Source organism: Stenella coeruleoalba (genome assembly GCF_951394435.1).
Source record: "Stenella coeruleoalba genome assembly, chromosome: 5".
Lineage (NCBI taxonomy): Eukaryota > Metazoa > Chordata > Mammalia > Artiodactyla > Delphinidae > Stenella > Stenella coeruleoalba.
Window position 1 is genome coordinate 134,279,477 of NC_137150.1, and position 19,268 is coordinate 134,298,744.

At 46.2% G+C, this 19,268-nt stretch overlaps 1 protein-coding gene across 2 annotated transcripts in view; it reads right to left on the bottom strand.

Moving 5' to 3' along the window:
- RUNX1 (RUNX family transcription factor 1) overlaps positions 1 to 19,268 on the bottom strand; it is a 243,804-nt gene that overhangs the window by 43,426 nt on the left and 181,110 nt on the right. The gene's annotated exons all lie outside the window — the stretch shown is intronic.

A 19,268-nucleotide genomic window follows, 5' to 3' on the forward strand; every position in this document is an offset into this window, starting at 1 on the left:
GAAGATCCCACATGCTGCGGAGCAACTAAGCCCGTGTGAGGCAACTACTGAGCCTGTGCTCTACAGCCCGCGAGCCACAACTACTGAGCCCACGTGCCACAAGTAGTTAAGCCCACGCGCCTAGAGCCCATGCGCCGCAGCAAGAGAAGCCACCGCAGTGAGAAGCCTGCGCACTGCTATGAAGAGTAGCCCCCACTCGCCGCAACTAGAGAAAGCCTGCACGCAGCAACGAAGACCCAACACAGCCAAAAATAAATTTAAAATAAATAAATTTATTTAAAAAAAAACCCTTCCTAACTGCAAACCTATCCATCTGCTGGCTAATTAAATGTTGGGAGATACGGTCTCATATTATATATTGTGTATATATTGTACACATATTGTACATAGATTTATACATATAATTGTATACATAGATTATATAGAGATTGTATATACCTTATATACACAATATATAATGTGATATAAAATATATACTGATATATGTAACTATATTAGAATACATATTATAATACATGTTTATATATCATCCAACTTTACATGTACACAGGTAGCCTAACTTTCCCCCCCTCTATCTCCTCCCATATCGTTAAGCTTAGAAAACAGCGCAAGGTTGGAGTCCTTCTGAACTGAAGAAGGGCTGGAGAAATTAGCCTCGTTTTTTTCTTTTTTTCTTTTTTTTTTTTTTTGCAGTACCTGAGCCTCTCACTGTTGTGGCCTCTCCCGTTGCGGAGCACAGGCTCCGGACGCGCAGGCTCAGCGGCCATGGCTCACGGGCCCAGCCGCTCCGCGGCATGTGGGATCCTTCCGGACCGGGGCACGAACCCGTGTCCCCTGCATCGGCAGGCGGACTCTCAACCACTGCGCCACCAGGGAAGCCCAAGCCTCGTTTTTTAACCCATACGTGGGAGTGAAGTTCAGAGAAGTTATGTCATTTTCCCAATCTCACACAGTCAACTAGAGAAAGAGGGCAGGTCTGAAAACACACCCACTCCCTCAATCTTCCCCCACCACCTCATGCTCCGTGCACCTAGAAATACCCATTTCCACGACTCCCACGTAACAGAGAGGAAAGGCGCACAATGTCCCATGGTTGTCCATCACAGGGACCCCGGGCACTTGCATGATTTGCCTTTACAGTCCCACTTCTGTTCCCGGCTCGTCCTTAGAACAGAAGAGAGCCAGAGTCGTGGGGTGACCCCTGGCAGAGAGCTGGGTCTCACACGTCTGCAAGGGCATCCGAATCACCCGGACATCCTGGCAGGGCTGGGATGGGGCCAGTGAGTTCAGAATAAGGTCCCGGTGATGCTGAGGCTGCTGGTCCAGGCACCACCCTGGGAGCATGGGTGTGAGTGCCAGCGATTTGTCCCTGTGGTGCACATACTTCCAACATGCTTCTCATCTGCCGGGCTTGGAAATTAAAACACCAAATATACCAGAACTGTGTTTAGACTAAGTGCCCATGGACGCTGAGTGATGGCCTTGTTTTGGTGATAACTATTTTGTGGCCTTTAAAAAAAGTTTTTAAATTCTTCAGTGTGCTGTACAGAGTGGCTGAAAATGCCAAAACTCTGCCCGCAGAGAGGTGGGTTGTGACCGTCTCTCTCCCACCATCCCTGAGATGACTCCCTGAGTCGCTGTTGCAATAATCAGGTGGGTCTGCAAGGGGAAGCCAGCATTCTCAGGCAGGAAGCAACTTCCGCCCTGCCGTCTAAGGAAAGACTTTGGGGAACAGCAGAAAAGGGTTACTTGGACGCTATGAGTCCATTCCAGAAATGCAGCGGCTGAGAGCTCTGAGCCCCCGCAAGGCTGGGGGTGCTAATGCGGATGCTGTAATCCTTCTCTCCCTGAGAGATACAGCATGGCACCAGGGAAATGGGGCTGCCAGTCTGGATGTTAATAACTCTCCGTCGTAAATCTGCTTTTCCACCCAACTTTCCTGCGGACAAGAGCAAGTCTCTTCAGCCTCCTTATCTGCAAGCCTGGAATTAAAGGACTAAGACGGATTACTGTGAAGGCCTCTAAAAGCATTCGCGGCAATTACATCTGCAGCGATTCGACTCAACTGGTTCCTGTCAGACGACTCTAAGCGGGGGCTTTCTTGAACAACTTCATGTGACATTAGGACTTTCAGAGTTCTCTTTCTTTTTTTTAGGCAAATACCTGACCTTTGGGAGCCATGAGACTGGTCTTCAGAGCTCTGTCTTGAACCCGGGATTCTCCCTGGCCTGCCCGACCCTTGGGTGTGCTGGTGGCTGGCAGCTTTGTACAAGGTATCCTGAGAATTCACTCTCCCTCTGCCCCCTGCTCTTTCATCTGTGGCCCTTTGAACAGTTACTAGTGACCTTGGACATCAGTTTTCCCAGATCCTTCCCTCTCTCCCCTCAAGCCTCCACTGAGCCTTTCCTGGTACCCACTGAGCATCCCATTCTGTTTTTGCCCCTTCCCCACAATGGCCCAAAGGCCGCATCCAGAGGGAGTGGGCCATTAAACTCAGCTTCAAGCCTGCTAGCAGGTTGTCAGGGGCTGCAGCTGGGAAGAAAACCACTCTGCTGAATCTTAATCCAGGGTCTCATTTTCCTGCATGTCTTATTGGTTAGCAAATAATGATACTCTTTGGTTCCCTGCCCACCCCTTCCCATCAGCGGCCAGAGGAAGGTAAGGCTGAGATTAAGGCTTATCAACCTACCTGTGCAATTGTCCACCCGCCCTCACCCATGCGCCCTGTGCAGGGCTTCTGTTCCCCTCACTCATGCTCCTTCTAAACCACACCAAGCCAGTGGGGCAAATCCACTAGGACGCCACCACTTCCTAGGCCATACATTTCTACTGACTGAGGGATTCTGCAGACGCGATGCCTTAGCCCAGAAGAATCACCAGCAGGGATGGCGATGCCTTTGGCTGAGAAGAGCTTTGGTTCTCTTGCAGGTGGCAACAGGTAAGTGAGTGACCCCTGAGTCTACCTGTGCACGGGGCTTCCCTATCCTGGGTCTTCCCAAACCGTGGTCCTGCACTGCCCCCTCACATGGCATGAAGCGCATGTTTTAGGGGTCAGGCTGGCGTTTTGCTAAGCGTGCTTTCTAGACTAGAAGGCAGACAGTTTGAATTCCCCACTTTGCTCCAGTCACACTGGCCATCTTGCTACTGCTCCCATATGCCTGCCTCAGGGCCTTTGCACTTGCTGTTTCCTCAGCCCAGAACACTTATTCTCCAGATACCTGTGGACCAGATCTCTCCTATTTTTTACCAGTCTTCGCTTAAATTTCATCTTCTCCCTGAGAAATTCCTGAACACCCTAGTTTAAGTTGCAAACCCTCTCCAACCTGGCCAACCCCTGACCCTTTACCTTGGGTTTTCTCCATACCATTTATTAATGTTACTTACAGTCTGTCTAGGCCCACTGGGCTGCAAGCTCCGTGAAGGTGGGATGTTGTCTCTTTTCTCCACAGCTGTATCCCCAGTGCATAGGAGAGTACCCGGCACACCGTAGGCTCACTAAATGTTCACTGAATGACCGACCGACTGGCTGAACACTGGTGCCAACCAATTGTCCTCCATTAGATTGTAGGAAAGTAGAACTTATTTGGGGCAAAGGAAATGTGAACTAAAGTTTTCAGCTGAAATGGAACTGTAGAGGGCTCAGGGAAACTACTTGGGGAGGAAAAATATCATAACTGAACATAGAGAGTTTCACGGAGAATTGACTCATGAGACGTTAAACCGTCCATAAAACTTGTCTTCTCTATTTTTTTCCCCTTCATTACACAAAAAGATAAAAAAGAATGGATACAATAGTGTTAGTATTTATAGTGATGCTATATTTACAATAAATTGCAACGTATTTTTCATAGAACCCATATGATCTTGTGGGTTAATTTACTGTTTAGAGTTTCAAAATTAAAAGTAGTGATTATAATAATAAACGTATCAGCAAGAACTTAAAATAAAAAAAGAATGGATAAAAGGCCTTTCGTGCAGAGCTGAGTGTAGCACCCTCGTATAAGCAAGGCACTGCTACAGCTTCCTTGTGTTTCTGGGAGAGAGTATCCCCATACACACACACACACACACACACACACACACACACACACACATATGCGCGTGCGCGCGCACGTCCCTCTAGACATGGGCTAAGCGTCCCATGTCCCTCTAGACATGGGCTAAGACATAACTGCTAGAGCAAAGCACGAAAGGAAAGGTGTAGAAAGCTAACGTGGAGAGCAAAGCGGCGGGCTGGGGCTAGAGCAAGAACGACAATTAACCCAGACTTTAGGCCAACACAGGGCCCGCCCCCTCCATCCCTCCCTGAACCTTGCCCTCAAAATTCATGGGACAAAAACAGAAACAAAACTGAATTTCCTGAAGTTCCAGGCTCACAGTAACAGGCAGTGGAGTTTTTAGCTCATATGCATGAGCTTTTGGAGACCTGGGCCTCCCTAAAAGCAGAGGAGTCAGGATCTGTGGTCATCGGTCAACACGGGTTACCTCCTGTTTCTGTCTGGTGACTAAGGAGGTCATGGTAGCTTAGAGCAGAGAACCCTCCTGGTTTCTTTTGCTCCTGACCAGAGGCAGCCCTCTGGGGGGCGGCGGAGGCAATCTCCGTGGAAGGGTGCAGACAGCTCCCAAGTTCCGGATTCATTCTCCTCTACAAGCTTGTGATTCCAAGGACTGTCAGCCCGTCCTCGGGGGAGGGACTGTCTCAAGAAAACCCCGGTAGAGGGTAACAGAAAGTAACCCCAGAGTGGCAACTGTTGGTCATGTGATCCATTTATCCGAATGGCCCCTGCTCCCCAAGGACAGGCTCTGTGAATGGGAGGTGACTTCGGAAGGGTACGTTCTGGTGGTGAGGCAGGGGTCAAGTTGAGAGGAAGTACTCCCCGAGGCTTTGACCTGGCTTTGGAGTCCAGGTCCCCAGCAGTGCTAGCTCCGGGAGGACAGGCAAGGCCCGGGGGAAGAGTCCACAGGCTGCACCTCCTGCATCAGGCTGCCTGGGCGTTCCTGGTCTCCCCACCAGGCGTTCTGACACCCCTGCGGGTCTCCACTCCCCTCCTGTACCCGCACACACCACGCATAAAAGCCAGGGGCCCCGAGCCTGTTCAGAGAGGGCTGCGGTAAACCGAGGGCCCTCTGGAGGTTGGGTGGTGCCCCAATCAATGCTGGGTGAATGAACGAGTGACGAATGAATGCGTAAGTGAATGAACACCCCCTTCCTGAGCTAGGCTTACTCTGGGATGCACATCTAGCAGTGGGCAGGATGGTCCATTTCTCTTTGTTTTTAACAAAGGGTAAGGAAAGTTCCCTCCCATTCCTAAAAGCCCTCCTGTTGGTCCCTGGGGGAGCAGTATCTGATTCCCATCTCCTCTCATGGCACAAATGCCCACTGAATTCTGGGCTGGCCTCATGGCAGCAGGAGACCAAGGGGCCAGCCGAAGTCCTAACCCAAGTCCTTTAATAGATGGCTAAGCAGGCTTCGGCTGGTACAAAAGGACAGTGGCCCTCTGGCCGCTCACAGCTCTTGAGCACTTGCTAGTAAGAAAGCCAAGAGTGACTAGTGGTTGTTTTTAACAGGCCATTATCCCTACCTCACACCATCCAGAGAAGAAGCGGGCAGATTGTTTTAGGGATGATAGCCTCACTCAGGCTAACTTTTATCCACTGTCCACAGCTGAGTAGGAGTGTTTGTGGGGCAGGGGTCCTCCCCCCTCAGTTACTTGAACGGGCAGTGGCTCTTTGTCTGGGACTCCCTAAGAGTCACAGCACGGTGATGAAAATGTTGGTCCCAACGCTTGCCACGTAACGTTGGGAGGGAAAGTTCCATTTATTCCAAGACACAAGTGCCCCCTATTCACCCTGATGAGCGCATCTGAGTCTGGAGTGAAGGACAAAAAGGCTGTCAGAACTTCCCTCCAAAACACTGGCACCATTCTGCCATCCCAATCCTTTCCAGATTGGAAAGCAACAGGCCTTCCTCCTTCTGTCTTTACCTTGGGACTCTGCCTCTGGAAGGCTGGCACGGTAGGCCCAGCCTCCCTGCTCTGCTATGAATGCAACAGGACCAGTGTTTTGAACTTTCCTTTTCACACCGTCAATAGTCCCTCTTCTGTACGAACACTCTGCTATGTGAAAGTCTAACCTCACTGGGTGAGGGCGCCCTCGTAGACTGCAGGTCGTCATGCTTTGTCTTTTCCCAGCCCGAGGGCCACCCCCACTCCCTTCCCTGTCTCTTCCCCACCCCACCCCCACTTTTATATTTTTTTTTAAACCACTTCTGCTTCCTTCATTTTCTTTGCAGCTGTGGCCCAAAGATATAGGAAAGCTACTGTATAGGATTTTGAAAGCAGGGCCTCTGAGAGCTTTCCAAGCTCCGTACAAGCCGGTTATTCTCTGGCTTGTTTTCTTTGGCTTCAGGTTAGTAACACAGAATGAGTCAAACAGTATTAACTTTCAATAGGGAAGTGGTGTGGTCAACCCAAGCTGTTTGCGGCTAGATTGTGAAGATAGGTAAGTGAGGCAGGTAGTGAAGAACTGCTCATAGCCTGCGAGGAGGCAAAGGGGAGAGGCAGCCTCACTCAGAAACATCCAGCAATGAGGTCAACAGGACTCAACCCATCTTTCTTGAGTTGGCTGAGGAATAACACTGAGGTCTCCGGCTGGCCAGCTTCCGGAATTTGGCCGGGTTGGGGCTCTGTAGCTTGCACAACTGAGCACTTTGTGGGTATAAGGATGACTTATCCCCCCCGTCCTTTCTTTCCCTTCCTTCCTTCCTTCCTTTCCTCCCTCCCTTCCTTCCCTCTTTCTTTCAAATGATGCCAAAGTCATGGGAAATCTAGTTAGGATAATTGGCTCTCCTTATGGCATGTCACTCTGGGTGGACCTTTACCCATTTCTTTCCCCTGTTTGGGGTGTGAGTAACTGTGCCTTCCCCCCTCCCTCCACCTGGCCCTTGCCCATCCTCTTAGCCCTAGATCTGGTTCCCCAGGTGGATGGGCTGGCTGCAAAGCCGGGGCTCTCCTCCAGGTTGGGTGATGCACTTGGCGGGGGTGGGGTGGTGGTGGAGGTGATGCGGTCACTCCTACAGACATCGAATCTTACTTTTAGAAGCTGATAAGGATCTTAAAACCATCAAATCCTCTCTCTCTCTTGTTCTGCAGAGGAGGAAACGGAGGCTGCTGAGCTTTGCAGAACCAGCCGGGGCCAGGATCTAGGGCTCCCAGCAGTCTTTCCATGCGGCTGCCTCTCCCTCGCCCAGGGCTCAGGATTCCTCTTACAGCTCAACAGAGTGGCTCCGAGAACAGCTCAGCACTCGAGACTCAAATTTCAGCAGTTTCCAGTTCTTTCTCCCTGCACTTGGCTACTTATTTATTTCGAGACTGGCTGAATCACCCAAGGAATAGAACGAGTTTCTCCTCCCAACCTGCTCTGAGCAGCACGTCCGCGAATGAACAGGACGGAAAGCCGGCCTCCGGAGCCTTGCAAGTTTCCCACCTTGGAGCAGCTGCAGGTTTTGACTCCTCCTGGGAAACTGGCACGAAGGCTCAAGGGTGTAATATTTCACCTCCTTGCAATCTAATCCAGAAATCTCAGGCGAGCAGCATATATAAAAAGCCACGGGTGGAAAAAAAAAGAAAGAAAGAAGGACTCAGCAAGCTGCCCTGCAATCTTTGCAATTTTCCCTAAGCCTTTCATGGAAAGAAAATGAAATAATACAGCTGGAGAGGAAAAACTGTATTTGGTTTTGGAAAAGAAATAGATCTTAAAATACAACTCAGTTCTCTTAACTGTCAAGGTTGCCTTTTGTCTGTTTGTTTCCAAAATGCCTAAAGGGTGTATAACGGTAGGAAAGAAAATATTAAGATATTTTAATGGCAAAAAGTAAACTTTCTGAAAGTATGGATTCACAGTGGGGCTGATTAAAATGTCTCTATTTTTCTCTATGGTTTTCTTCTCATCAATCCCGGAAGAAAGTATGAGATGAGATGTACCTTCAAGAAACCAATAATTATTTTATTTAAGATCCCTGAGATTTTTGTACAATATAATATACATATCAAGAGTAAAATTTCCTGATTGTTTTTCTGTTCATCTAATTCCATATATCTATATTTCTATTATTTGATAGACTGTTTACAAAGCACCTTGATATCTATTATCTCAATTCATCCAAAGCAATCCTATGCATTAGAGCTCATATAATTATCCCCACCTTATAGATGACTCAGTGGAAGCTTCTAGATGCTAAGAATCCTAGCAGATCACACAGCAGCGTGTTCAGTTAAGAAACAACTACCTTCTGATAAAATCTTTGCTTGGGAAAAGAGACAAAGAAGCAGGGCCATATGGTGAACTTGGTTTTGCTTCAGTGAGGAGAATATTGGTGAAGTTGGCTCCGGAATTCAGTATTTGGGGTTAATCATAGGTAGCGTGGAAGGAAAACGAGAAAAAAGCCCTCCCTGTATTGTATCCTGAGAGTTCCATCTGCAATGATTAAAAAAAAAAAAATTCGGGAGTATGGGATCAACGTGTACACACTGCTATATTTAAAATGGATCACCAGCAAGGACCTACTGTACAGTACAGGGAAGTCTGCTCAATGTTATGCAGCAGCCCGGATGGGACGGGAGTCTGGGGGAGAATGGCTACATGTGTATGTATGGCTGAGTCGCTTTGCTGTGCACCTGGAACATCACAACATTGTTCATCGGCTATCCTCCAGCATAAAATAAAAAAGTTTAAGAAAAAAATAACTTGGCAATGGCAAGTATGTGGCCTCCCACTTGGGCAGCATTCCAATTGCTTCTGCAGTGAGGACTATGGGATGTGGGAAGGGGGCCCACCTGTGTCCAGCGCATGTGCTTTAATAATAACAGCTAATACTTAAGAGGTACCTCTGTGCCAGACACTGTGTATCATCACATGTGTTACTTAATTCAGTTAGCACAAGAATCCCCCAAGATGGGGACATCTTCCTGGTGTGACACCCGAGGAGACTGAGCTTGGGGAAGCTAATCTGATCACAGTGGAGACGTGACCTTGAATCAGGCAGTCAGCTCTCTAGCTGGGCTTCTAACCACCACTCCAGCCTGCCCCTCAGGCTGTCTCATTTAATCCTCACATCCCCCAGCAAGGTGGGTGTCCCAAGCCCATTCTACAGATGGGGAAATTACACAGTTAGTAAGTAGCAGGGCTCAGACGTGAGGCCAGGTTTGTCCAGCTCCAAACTCCTCTTTCACTCCCTCAAGCTCAGAACTCTCTGCTTCATTTCTGAAACTTGGGGCTATGCCCTGTTAGCAACGCCAGAAATGAACAAAAAGATGTGACTGTGGACGTTTCTCCTTAGCTCTTTAACGTGAGTGAACTGGAAATATCATACATCCACTTCAGAGGTAGGGAAAAACAAGGTGATACGAGGGACAAATCCAAAGAGGGCCATAAATGTATATAGTTCTTAAGAGCTTAGTTATTTCAAATATTTACTTTTTATCTCAAATGACCAGAAGGCTGACTTCTAAGCCATGGTGAACAAAAACAAAAACAAAAACAAACAGATGGGATCTCAAATGCTCAACATTTCAGTGTATGAAAGTACCCTGAAAGATTCAGTAACAGGCTGAGTTTTAGTCAATACTTGCTTTAATGAACCCTGAGTATATGTAAATCATGGAGGTACCAAAGTAATGTATTGCCGCTAACTTACTTTATAGGGGTCTAGGGAGTTGGCAGATGAATTCAACTGTGTTCCTTAAAAAAAGGCAAACAGAAAAGAACTTTGCTTTGGGTACTGAAGTGTCTTTCACCTTGGCTTTCATCTACAAATGTACAGCCAGAATATTTCTCTTGGCTATTGGGAATTTTCCCAGTGACGATGCATAACTTACTTGCAGAAAGAACTCACTGCAAATATACCACGTGTAACTCAGAATATGAAAAAGGCATTTCACATCCACTGTCAGTGTTGGTGGTGTGTCTGATAATACAGCTGTAATGTTCAGTAATAGATTATACCTAATTTACCCCTTCTTTATCGTCAGCTTTTCATAGCAAAAAAGCAAACCTCTAAAACAAATTGTTTATAAAGGAAAAGAACATGGAAGAAATGGGAGAACACAGAAATTGCAAGCTAGCTCAAATGAACTTAAACACAGATCTAGGGCAAGGGGGTAGTTTTACTTAACTTACTTAAACTTAACCTGCATTTTTTTTTTTCTTTTTGGTCGTGGTGGAGTTCTATCAGACCTACTGGATCCAATTCTTACTAATGCCTTTCTTAGCTACATGCCTTACAGGAAAAAAATACAAGCCTTTGCAAAAACTCAAGTAGAGTATTTTTTGAAAAATAAAAACTAGAACGTGGTTAGAGTATAAAAAATATTCTAAGTCCATCCCAAAGCCGACAAGCAGACGCATTATAATGCGCTGTGCCAACAGCAATCCGTCTGCAAACCGTGGGTCCACCCCCCGCCAGGAGAGTTTCGCACACAGAGATGGGGCCCATCTGGCTGCGCAGCGCCCAGGGTTCCAACACGCTTAGGGTGCTTCCCAAAGTGCAACTAGATGGCAGCACGGACCTCAGCGGAGCTGTTCCCCAACCATCCCAGGTCAGAGGCCACTCCATCAGGTCACAAGGTGCGCAGGCCACAAACGAGGCACTGCGCATGCCCAGAAGGGTTTCCGATGGTGAAAGGTGGAAGCGCTGTCATTGAAATGTGCTACTGAGTGTCTTTGGGGAAAGAGAAGAAAAGGCCTAGCAAACACATACCAAAAAAGAAAATTCCAAAAATCCCAAGGCGAATCTAGAAAGACACATTGGTTTAGGAAACTCAGAGTGGCCGAGTGTTTCCTATGCCCGCAAAGCTGGGCTGCGGCTAACGGGTCCAGGCACCACCGCCCCCGAGGTGAGTTGCATGCATCTGACGCGAGAATTCAGACACCAAGAGACTCTGGCACATTTCATGTCAGTTTTCTAGATCAGTGTGGAAGAGCCTCTCCCAAGCTGTGTCATGCATGTATCTGAAAGGACCCAGACGTTAGACCTCAAATACTTTCGATGTTACTCAGGCAGGATTTTTCCCCCTGAGTTTGTGAAAACAAAGTTCAACCTTTGGGGGCAAAGCCATTTGCCCATGAGGGACTTAGGAACGGTGCCCGGAGTGTTTCAAGGGTCCATAAAAATGCCAGAAAAGAAATTTTACCTTGTCTAAATACAAAAGGAAAACTGAAAAAAAAAAAATCAAAATTTATAAATGTTTAATTGTGTCTAAAAAAATGAAACATTATGGCAACTTCATGAATTTTTAAACTTAGGAATCACAACTGTTTTTTGTTTAGCGTTTTCTCATTTCCAAAGGATTCTAAGACTCAAGGTAAATAAGTGTTCCATCTCCTGAACACTGACTGTGTGCCAGACATTGGTTCAAGATGTTCTACCAAGACCGTCGCGTTCAGGCTCCCTGCCCTGGGAGGCGCGTTCAGGCTCCCTGCCCTGGGACGCGCGTACAGCCCCTGTCCTTGTTCTGCGAAGGCTCAGCCAGGCTAGCATGCACCCCAGGTATGGTCACCCACACAGTAAGCAAATGCCAAAATGGGGATCTCAACCCGATGGCAATCACTGTGTTGACGGCAGCGAGATCAGGGCTGCAGGAAATTGAATGAGTTACTCATAGCCAGATAATTTCAACACCAAATGATAACAGCCGTTCAAAAACGTAGAGCAAAAAAATATCTAACGTAGGAGCTGAGTGTATATGGATATGTCTGACGTATGAAGGATACACCCCTGTGGACGGCGGCCCACGGGGGTCAGCCTCTGAGGGGCACTGTTTGTGGGGCAGCCCGTGGCTTCTGTTTTTCTGATGATACTTTGTTACTCCTTCAGTGCAGACTAATTTAGATATTATCTCGTCCCATTGCCTGGTTGGACAGAAGAGGGAAGTGAGGACAAAGTACTTAAGAACTGCCTGAGTTCACACCCACTGGCCTGGTGGCGCCAGTCTGAAACCCAGGTCCCCCCAGTTCAGGATCTAGAAAACTTTATACATTTTTTAAAAAAATAAATTTATTTATCTTTGGCTGTGTTGGGTCTTCGCTGCCGTGCGTGGTTTTCTCTAGTAACAGTGAGTGGGGGCTACTGTTTGTTGCGGTGCGCGGGCTTCTCATTGCGGTGGCTTCTCTTGTTGCGGAGAATGGGCTCTAGGCCCGTGGGCTTCAGTAGTTGTGGCATGCGGGCTCAGTAATTGTGGCTCGTGGGCTCTAGAGCGCAGGCTCAGTAGTTGTGGCACATGGGCTCACTTGCTCCGCGGCATGTGGGATCTTCCTGGACCAGGGCTCAAACCCATGTCCCCTGCATTGGCAGGCAGATTCTTAACCACTGCGCCACCAGGGAAGCCTTATACGTGTTCTAAGATTAAGAGATGGAAGCCTAAATGCAGACAAGATTTTTTTTTCTTTTAGCACTTCGTATACTAAATTCTAACAAGGACTGTGATATGTTAGCTTAGATCTTGACTTCACTGGTGTGGCATTTAAAATATTGATATGGGTTTGCAATGGTCTGGATGGAAGGAGATATTCAACGTCATGGTTTAAGGTTCATTCCATGTTTCTTCTCTCCCCCATGCCCGCTGCGTTAGACTGAGAAGGTACCTAGATCATTTCATTGGGTTCTCACTGGTACCTGGAAGGAACTATTTCCTTCCTTTCTGTAGCAATACAAATGCCACCTAAACATCTTGGTGACTTCCGTATAAGACAGAGCTAGTTACCAAGAGGTCACAGGTCTGCCCAGGTCTCGGGCGAGCTACTGAGGGGGGTTATCACTGCTTCCAGAGGCAGAACCCTACTCCCTCCAGGGTCCTTTTACACACCCCTCATCCAAGGGACCCTTTCAGACCTCAGCCTGGGTAAGTCCACTAAAAGCTCTATGAAGTCCACTAAAAGCTCAAGGGTCATGGAAGTCTTTATGTATATAAAATTCTTCTTTGATATAAAATTCTAGTTTGATGTTACTAAGCATAAAAACCAGAAAGACATTCTAAAATTCCTTGGAAATATTTAGGCAGGATAATCAGCGCTTTAAAAACTGCTTTTGCCAAGGCATCAGATAGTTGGGGAGTTCAGCACAGTGGGGATTATAGCACCAGCGGAAGTCACCCCAGAATGTCTACGTTAGCAATGAATTGCCTTTCACAGTGGGAGGAGGAATATAAGTAGAACGTTCTACCTCTTTGACCCTCTGTCTCCTACTTTATATTTGGGTGAGAGGGAAGAAGGAATTATTTCCTTTTCTTTCGGGGATCGCAATTTCATCTAGAAAGAATGAAAATCCAAATCCGACATTGGAAGGATCCAAGGAAAGGGGGATTACGTAGATCATCGTTCATTACTTAGAGGACATGCTTGAAGCAATTCCCAGCGAATCAAGTAATCGGGGATTGATAATTACGATCCTGAGGTTACAGATCCAGAAAACCTCCTGGCATTCCACTAACAAGTCAGGAGCAAAGAATGACACGAACTTGCATCCTCCTAACAGGCTCCACAACTGTGTACGTGGTCCCTCTAGGAAGTTCTTTGCCGAAGGGGGAAACGGACTCGGACGGTTCACCTGGGGGTCATCTTTGTCACATGACTCATCTTTCCTGCCTGCCCGCACTGGAGGGAGAGGTTTATGTTGGGCAGCATCCCTGCTTCAGGCCCCCACTGATGCCAGGTCCCCAAGCAGACCCTGGTGAAAGATGTGGAACCAGAAGTTGGCACATGTGACAGCATGGCTGTACATTTCACTGCAGCACGGCCCCAGGGAAAACACTGATTCCATCCCATCGGTACAAAAATGACGACTGCCGAGGCTATGAGGCTCTGCTTTCTCCAAGAAAACTGTATTTGAACCAGAATTTTATTGATAAACTCTCCTAAAGATACAATTTCTGCACAGAAATTTCAACACAGTAAAGCTCAAGTAGCAGTTGGTGTAGTTCTTAAAACAGACTTTGGCGTCTGTGGCCTGCAGTGTCTGGACTGCTTCGTTTCAGTTCTGGCTGACTAACTGTGTGACCCTGGGCAAGGGAATGGATTTCTCTTTGTGTCAATTTCCTTACCTGATCTTGCAAAAATTATGTCAATGAAGGTATGCGCAGCACTTTGAACAGTGTTGGGCAAACAATTAGCGCTGTCTGAGTGTTAGGTATTATTATTATTATTTTTAGGTATTTTTATTATTAAGAGAAAATAACATTTTAAAAGAGAACTGTATGTCAGTCAATCACCAGAGCAAATCCATAAACATTTCTGCTCATCCCACACTTTTCTGGACAAACTTGATTTCAAACGTTTTTAGGTCCATTAGCACCATAAGTTTATGGGTGCCTGTCATGCATTCCTCTTTTTCACTTGAAACATGACTGTCATAAACAAAGATCCTGTTTCTTCTCTCTCTATATATATTATAGGTTTGCAATTTACATTCAATATCATAGAAGAAAGTTATAGTTGTGTGATGTACTCTCAACAAAGTCCTTAACAAAGCAATTGAGTGATGGGGAATTAAGCGTATTTTAAATCGACCTATTTTAACTGTAACTCCCCATAAAAATAGTATTATAGTTAGTTGGCAAAAAGGCTAATGTCCCAGAAAGTAGCATATTCCGAAGTTTTAAAGTAATGGCTCCACCTGGCTATCCGTTATTCTGCATCTCAAGGGCTCAGACACAACAGTTACCGTGAAGGGCTCCCTTAACCTGAGGGCAGAAGTTGTTCCAGAAATGGCCAATATTTGTTTTAAGAACCTTTTCAATTTTTAATTAGTTACTCAGTGTTCCAGATGTAACGGATACCTGGCCAGCCAGATGATGGCTTGTGCCATCAGAATGTCCAATCCACGATCCACGCTACTGGGACATCTCCCCCACTCCCCGGCCCCCCATCACTGGGTCAGTCATTGGGGTCCCAACTACTCTTCAACCCCTCATCAGCCAAATATCTTCCTCTATAGCACTGAATTAATTCACGCATTCAAATTATTTAGGGAAATATCTACAGAGAATATGCTTCGGTATCTCAGTATTGTCATATTACAGACACATGGGCTAAATTACAGGCACATGGGTTGAGAGCTAGAGTTTTCCATTAGATCCCCTGAAATAGTAAAAAAAAACAGAAAACAAAAACATAAAAACAATCTCAAATATCCTTTTCTTGAAAACTCCTTTCACTCTATCTTTCATGCTTAAAGAGAAGACTATCTTTTAATAGGTTGACAAGCTTCTAAATGTTCTACCTACAAACTGAAAACAGACCCCACATTGCTGCTTGCAAGAAGTATCCCAGCAGGAGATAGCTTCTGATGGTGTTCTTTCTCCGTAATAAATTTAATTTTTCAACAATTAATAATTTCTCTATTAATCTGAGATGTAAAAATAATCCTGTGGAATGTGGGAAAAACAAGTCTTGACTCACTAAGAGGCAGGTCAGCTACTGTCAAAGGGCAAGTAACCATCCGAAATGAAAAATATTTTCAATTCTCTTTGGAAGACTCTTTTTGCTACAACTTCACCACTGAAAACCAGGAAGATGGCTGGGAAACATCAAGTTATCCCATCGGCCCAGCCAGCAGACTAGCTGTGGCATGTTTCTTAATTCTTTGTCCTGTTCTTATTGACCTGACTGGCAGGTTGAATGAGATAAGCTTTCCTTCTGGTTTTGCACAAATGGTTTACGTTGAAGGCGCCGTGCCTGCAATCCAGCGCCAACAATTGCCCTTTCTAGACAATCTTAGAGCCGGGACACATGTGAGAAGTCCTATAAGCCGACACCTCGTTTAGAAAATGAGGATACCGAGGTTGGGTCAGAGAGCCTAGAATAGATGAGGTGTAGACGGTGTGGTATGGACGGGGAGGTGAATGCATGAACGGACAGACAGACGGATGGATACGAGCACAGGATGAGGCATCAGGAGCTCCTCATTTCTAATCCTGGCTTCATCACCAACTATTTCTCCCAACCTAAGCAGATCATGTCATTTCTCTGGGCCTGCTTTCCCTTATCGAGGAGGCCGTTAGCCCTGAAGCCTCTTTCAGGTCCCTTTTAGCTCTCAAAGTCATTGATTTCATGAAACAAAAGAACTTTTCAAAACTATTCACCTTGGTGATGCTGGGACCATTTTGCCAGAATCACCCAGAATTCATAGCACCATAATAATGATAGAAGGGACTTGGGAGGTGTTATTAACCCATAGATTTGACACCGCCTGGGCGTACGAATTTCTGTGCAATGAGCTCTCTTAAAATTGCATTAGAAAGAATAAGTCACAATAGTAAAGACATAGTAACAACCAAAGTATCTATCAACAGACAATGAATAAAGAAAACGTGACACACACACACACGTGCACATGCACACACACACACATACAGGAATATCATTCAGGCATAAAAAAGAAATCCTGACATTTACCATTTGCAACAACATGGATGGCCCTTGAGGGCATTATGTTAAGTGAAATAAGCCAAGCAGAGAAAGATAAATACCGTATGATCTCACTTACATGTGGAATCTAAAACAAAACAAACTCACAGAAACAGAGAGGAGATCGGTGGTTGCCAGGGGTTGGGGGTGGGGAAATGGGTCAAAGGGTACAAACTTCCAGTTATAAGATGAAAAAGTTCTGGGGACCTAATGTTCAGCATGGACTCTAGTCAACACATTTTTGACCAGAGACGTGTATTATGGCCACAGGAGTTAGTTTCTGCAAAAATCCCCCGGTCAATAATGTGTTAACAACAAAACTGCCAAGAAGGTAGATCTTAAAAGTTCTCAACACACACAAACAAACTGTCACCATACGATGTGATGGATGTGTTAACTAATCTTACTGAGGTAATCATTTCGCAATATATGCATATATCAAATAATCATGTTGTAAACCTTAAACTTATACAGTGTTATAAGTCAATGATATCTCAGTAAAGCCAGGGGAAAATTCTGTTAACTTTCTCTTAAAAACACAGAACAAAACTGGCTGTGAGCAGAGTTTCATCAAAAGAAGTAGTTCCCACCTTGAATCAAGACATTCAAGTAACCGTAAGAAAACAGCATGCCTTTAGGCCTGCCTTGCTTCAGACAGTGAATAGAAAAGTGAGCATTACCTAAGTCACCCTGGGAGACTGTGTGCATCTGACTTTTGTGTAGAAGTCCCTTGTGAAATGGAGACTATCCACCTAGGCCTCTCACACCTCTTTATAGCATACGCATACGTATTCATTTAACTTAATTTGGTTTTTAAGTTAAATTTTCCCTAGACCCCAAATTCCATTTGGCAGGAAAGACTCTGTAAAAATGGGTGTCTTCTTGGAGCAAATCCCTTCTGCCTGCTCAAAGAGCCCTTCCCAATAATGACTGTTTTCTTAAGTCAACTGTATATACAGGCGGGCCATTACAATCACATGTTTTTCCCTTCTGACTGCCAGTTCTTAAAAATCCAAGCGGCCATCATTTGTTTTCCAAAGCTCAACCACCATTAGTTCTCTGAATGTTACAGGAAATACTGCCTGTGGGGCAAAAACTGCCCTTCATTATGCCTGAGAGAAGAGGGGCAGCGGAAGGCATATGGAGGGGTCTCCTGGTTTAAGCTTCCTCCTCCAGGCAGGTCTACCTTTGAACTGTCCCAGAGGTGGCTATTGCTCCTATTTTTATTTTTTTTAATGTTTTTATTGAGGTGTAGTTGATGTACAATATTATATAAGTTTCAGGTGTGTAACATAGTGATCCACAACTTTTAAAGGTTAGATTCCACTTATAGTTACTATAAAATATTGGTTATATCCCTATGGTACCATATATCTTTGTATCTTATTTATTTTATACATAGTAGTTTGTACCTCTTAATCTCCTACCTCTATCTTGCCCCTCCCCACTTCCCTGCTTCTGTTTTTAAAGATAGGGAACCTACAGCCTCCTAAGTGAGCCTTTCTGGAAGTTTAATTACCCTCAAGGTCAATTGCCTTACACCTCACAACTGCCGGCTCCCCAACCCCATGCCTGCTGTAATCTGAGCCTGCTTCCTCTTCGGTCCTCTGCAAGCACCAAGGTACCTGTGTGGTGTGTCTGTTATGTTTAATGCAGGGTCACTAGGAGTCTTCAATTTGCCATTCCTACTTTGGAAACCTCCCAAGTTGGGTTTGGTTGGAACTGTGTGTTTCTGAGCCTGTGGTTTGCTTTTCACACAGAAATTGGAATCAGGGGATGCTACCAAGTCCCAGAGTTTCCTGAGCCCGGATATGGCCAGAACATCTCCAGGCGCTTAAAGAGAAAAATCTGCCAGGGGGAAATGAGGTCAGAAATAACGCGAGTCATGGAGCAGGCAAATGGCACGAAGGAGATGGTGAACGGACACCATGTCCTGGGGGGCAGGGGGGTGTCCCTGGTGGATGTGGTGGTTCTCTGCTGGGTTCTGCCCACTCTGGGGTATGGGGAAGGTTGAGGCAGCACCCAGGATGTTTCTAGTGGGTGATCAAGATGCCATGAGACTGTGGCCAGGACTGTAGGAAAGACTGCCATGAGCTGCGGTGCTCACAGGATGACCTGCAGAGAGCCACGCCCCAGGGGCGACCTTAGAGCCCCCAGAGGCACCAGGCAGGTCCTCTGGAGGAATGGTCCTGGGGTAGGGGGTGCAGAGCAGCAGCCAGAGATGCAGGCAGGGAGGCTCTGCTGGCATTTCCTGAGTTCATTCTCTGTGCCGGGCATATACAGCATTGTCTCATTCAAATTGATAGAGAAGCTCCCATTATTATCCCCATATTACAGATGAGGAAACTGAGGTTCAGAGAGGCTCCGTAACTTCCTGAAGGCTTAAGAGCCTCAACCGGAACTCCACTTGTTTGCCCCAGAACCCAAATTCTTAACCACTTCATTTTACGACCTGTCATCCCTGTATCTCAACTTGCTGGCATGGTAGGAAGCCCTGTTTCTGACACCCTCAACCCCACCCTTTATAAAAATTAATAGAGAATATTAATTTTCCACCGGGGGCATGACATGGTTAGGAGGCATGCAGATGCTGGGCGGGGGCTCCAGTCAGCTCCACAGATCTGGAACTGGAACCCAGCCTCCATCCCAGGGAAGGGTGTGGTTCTGGAAAAGTGTTACTGTGTGTTTACTCAAAGATAGTCATTAAGTCACCGTGAAGACATTTTTCTGCAGACTAAACAACCCCACTCCTTTTATAAAAAAGCTTTCCTCACAGGAACTATTTTTTTTGTACCCTCTTTCTATATTTA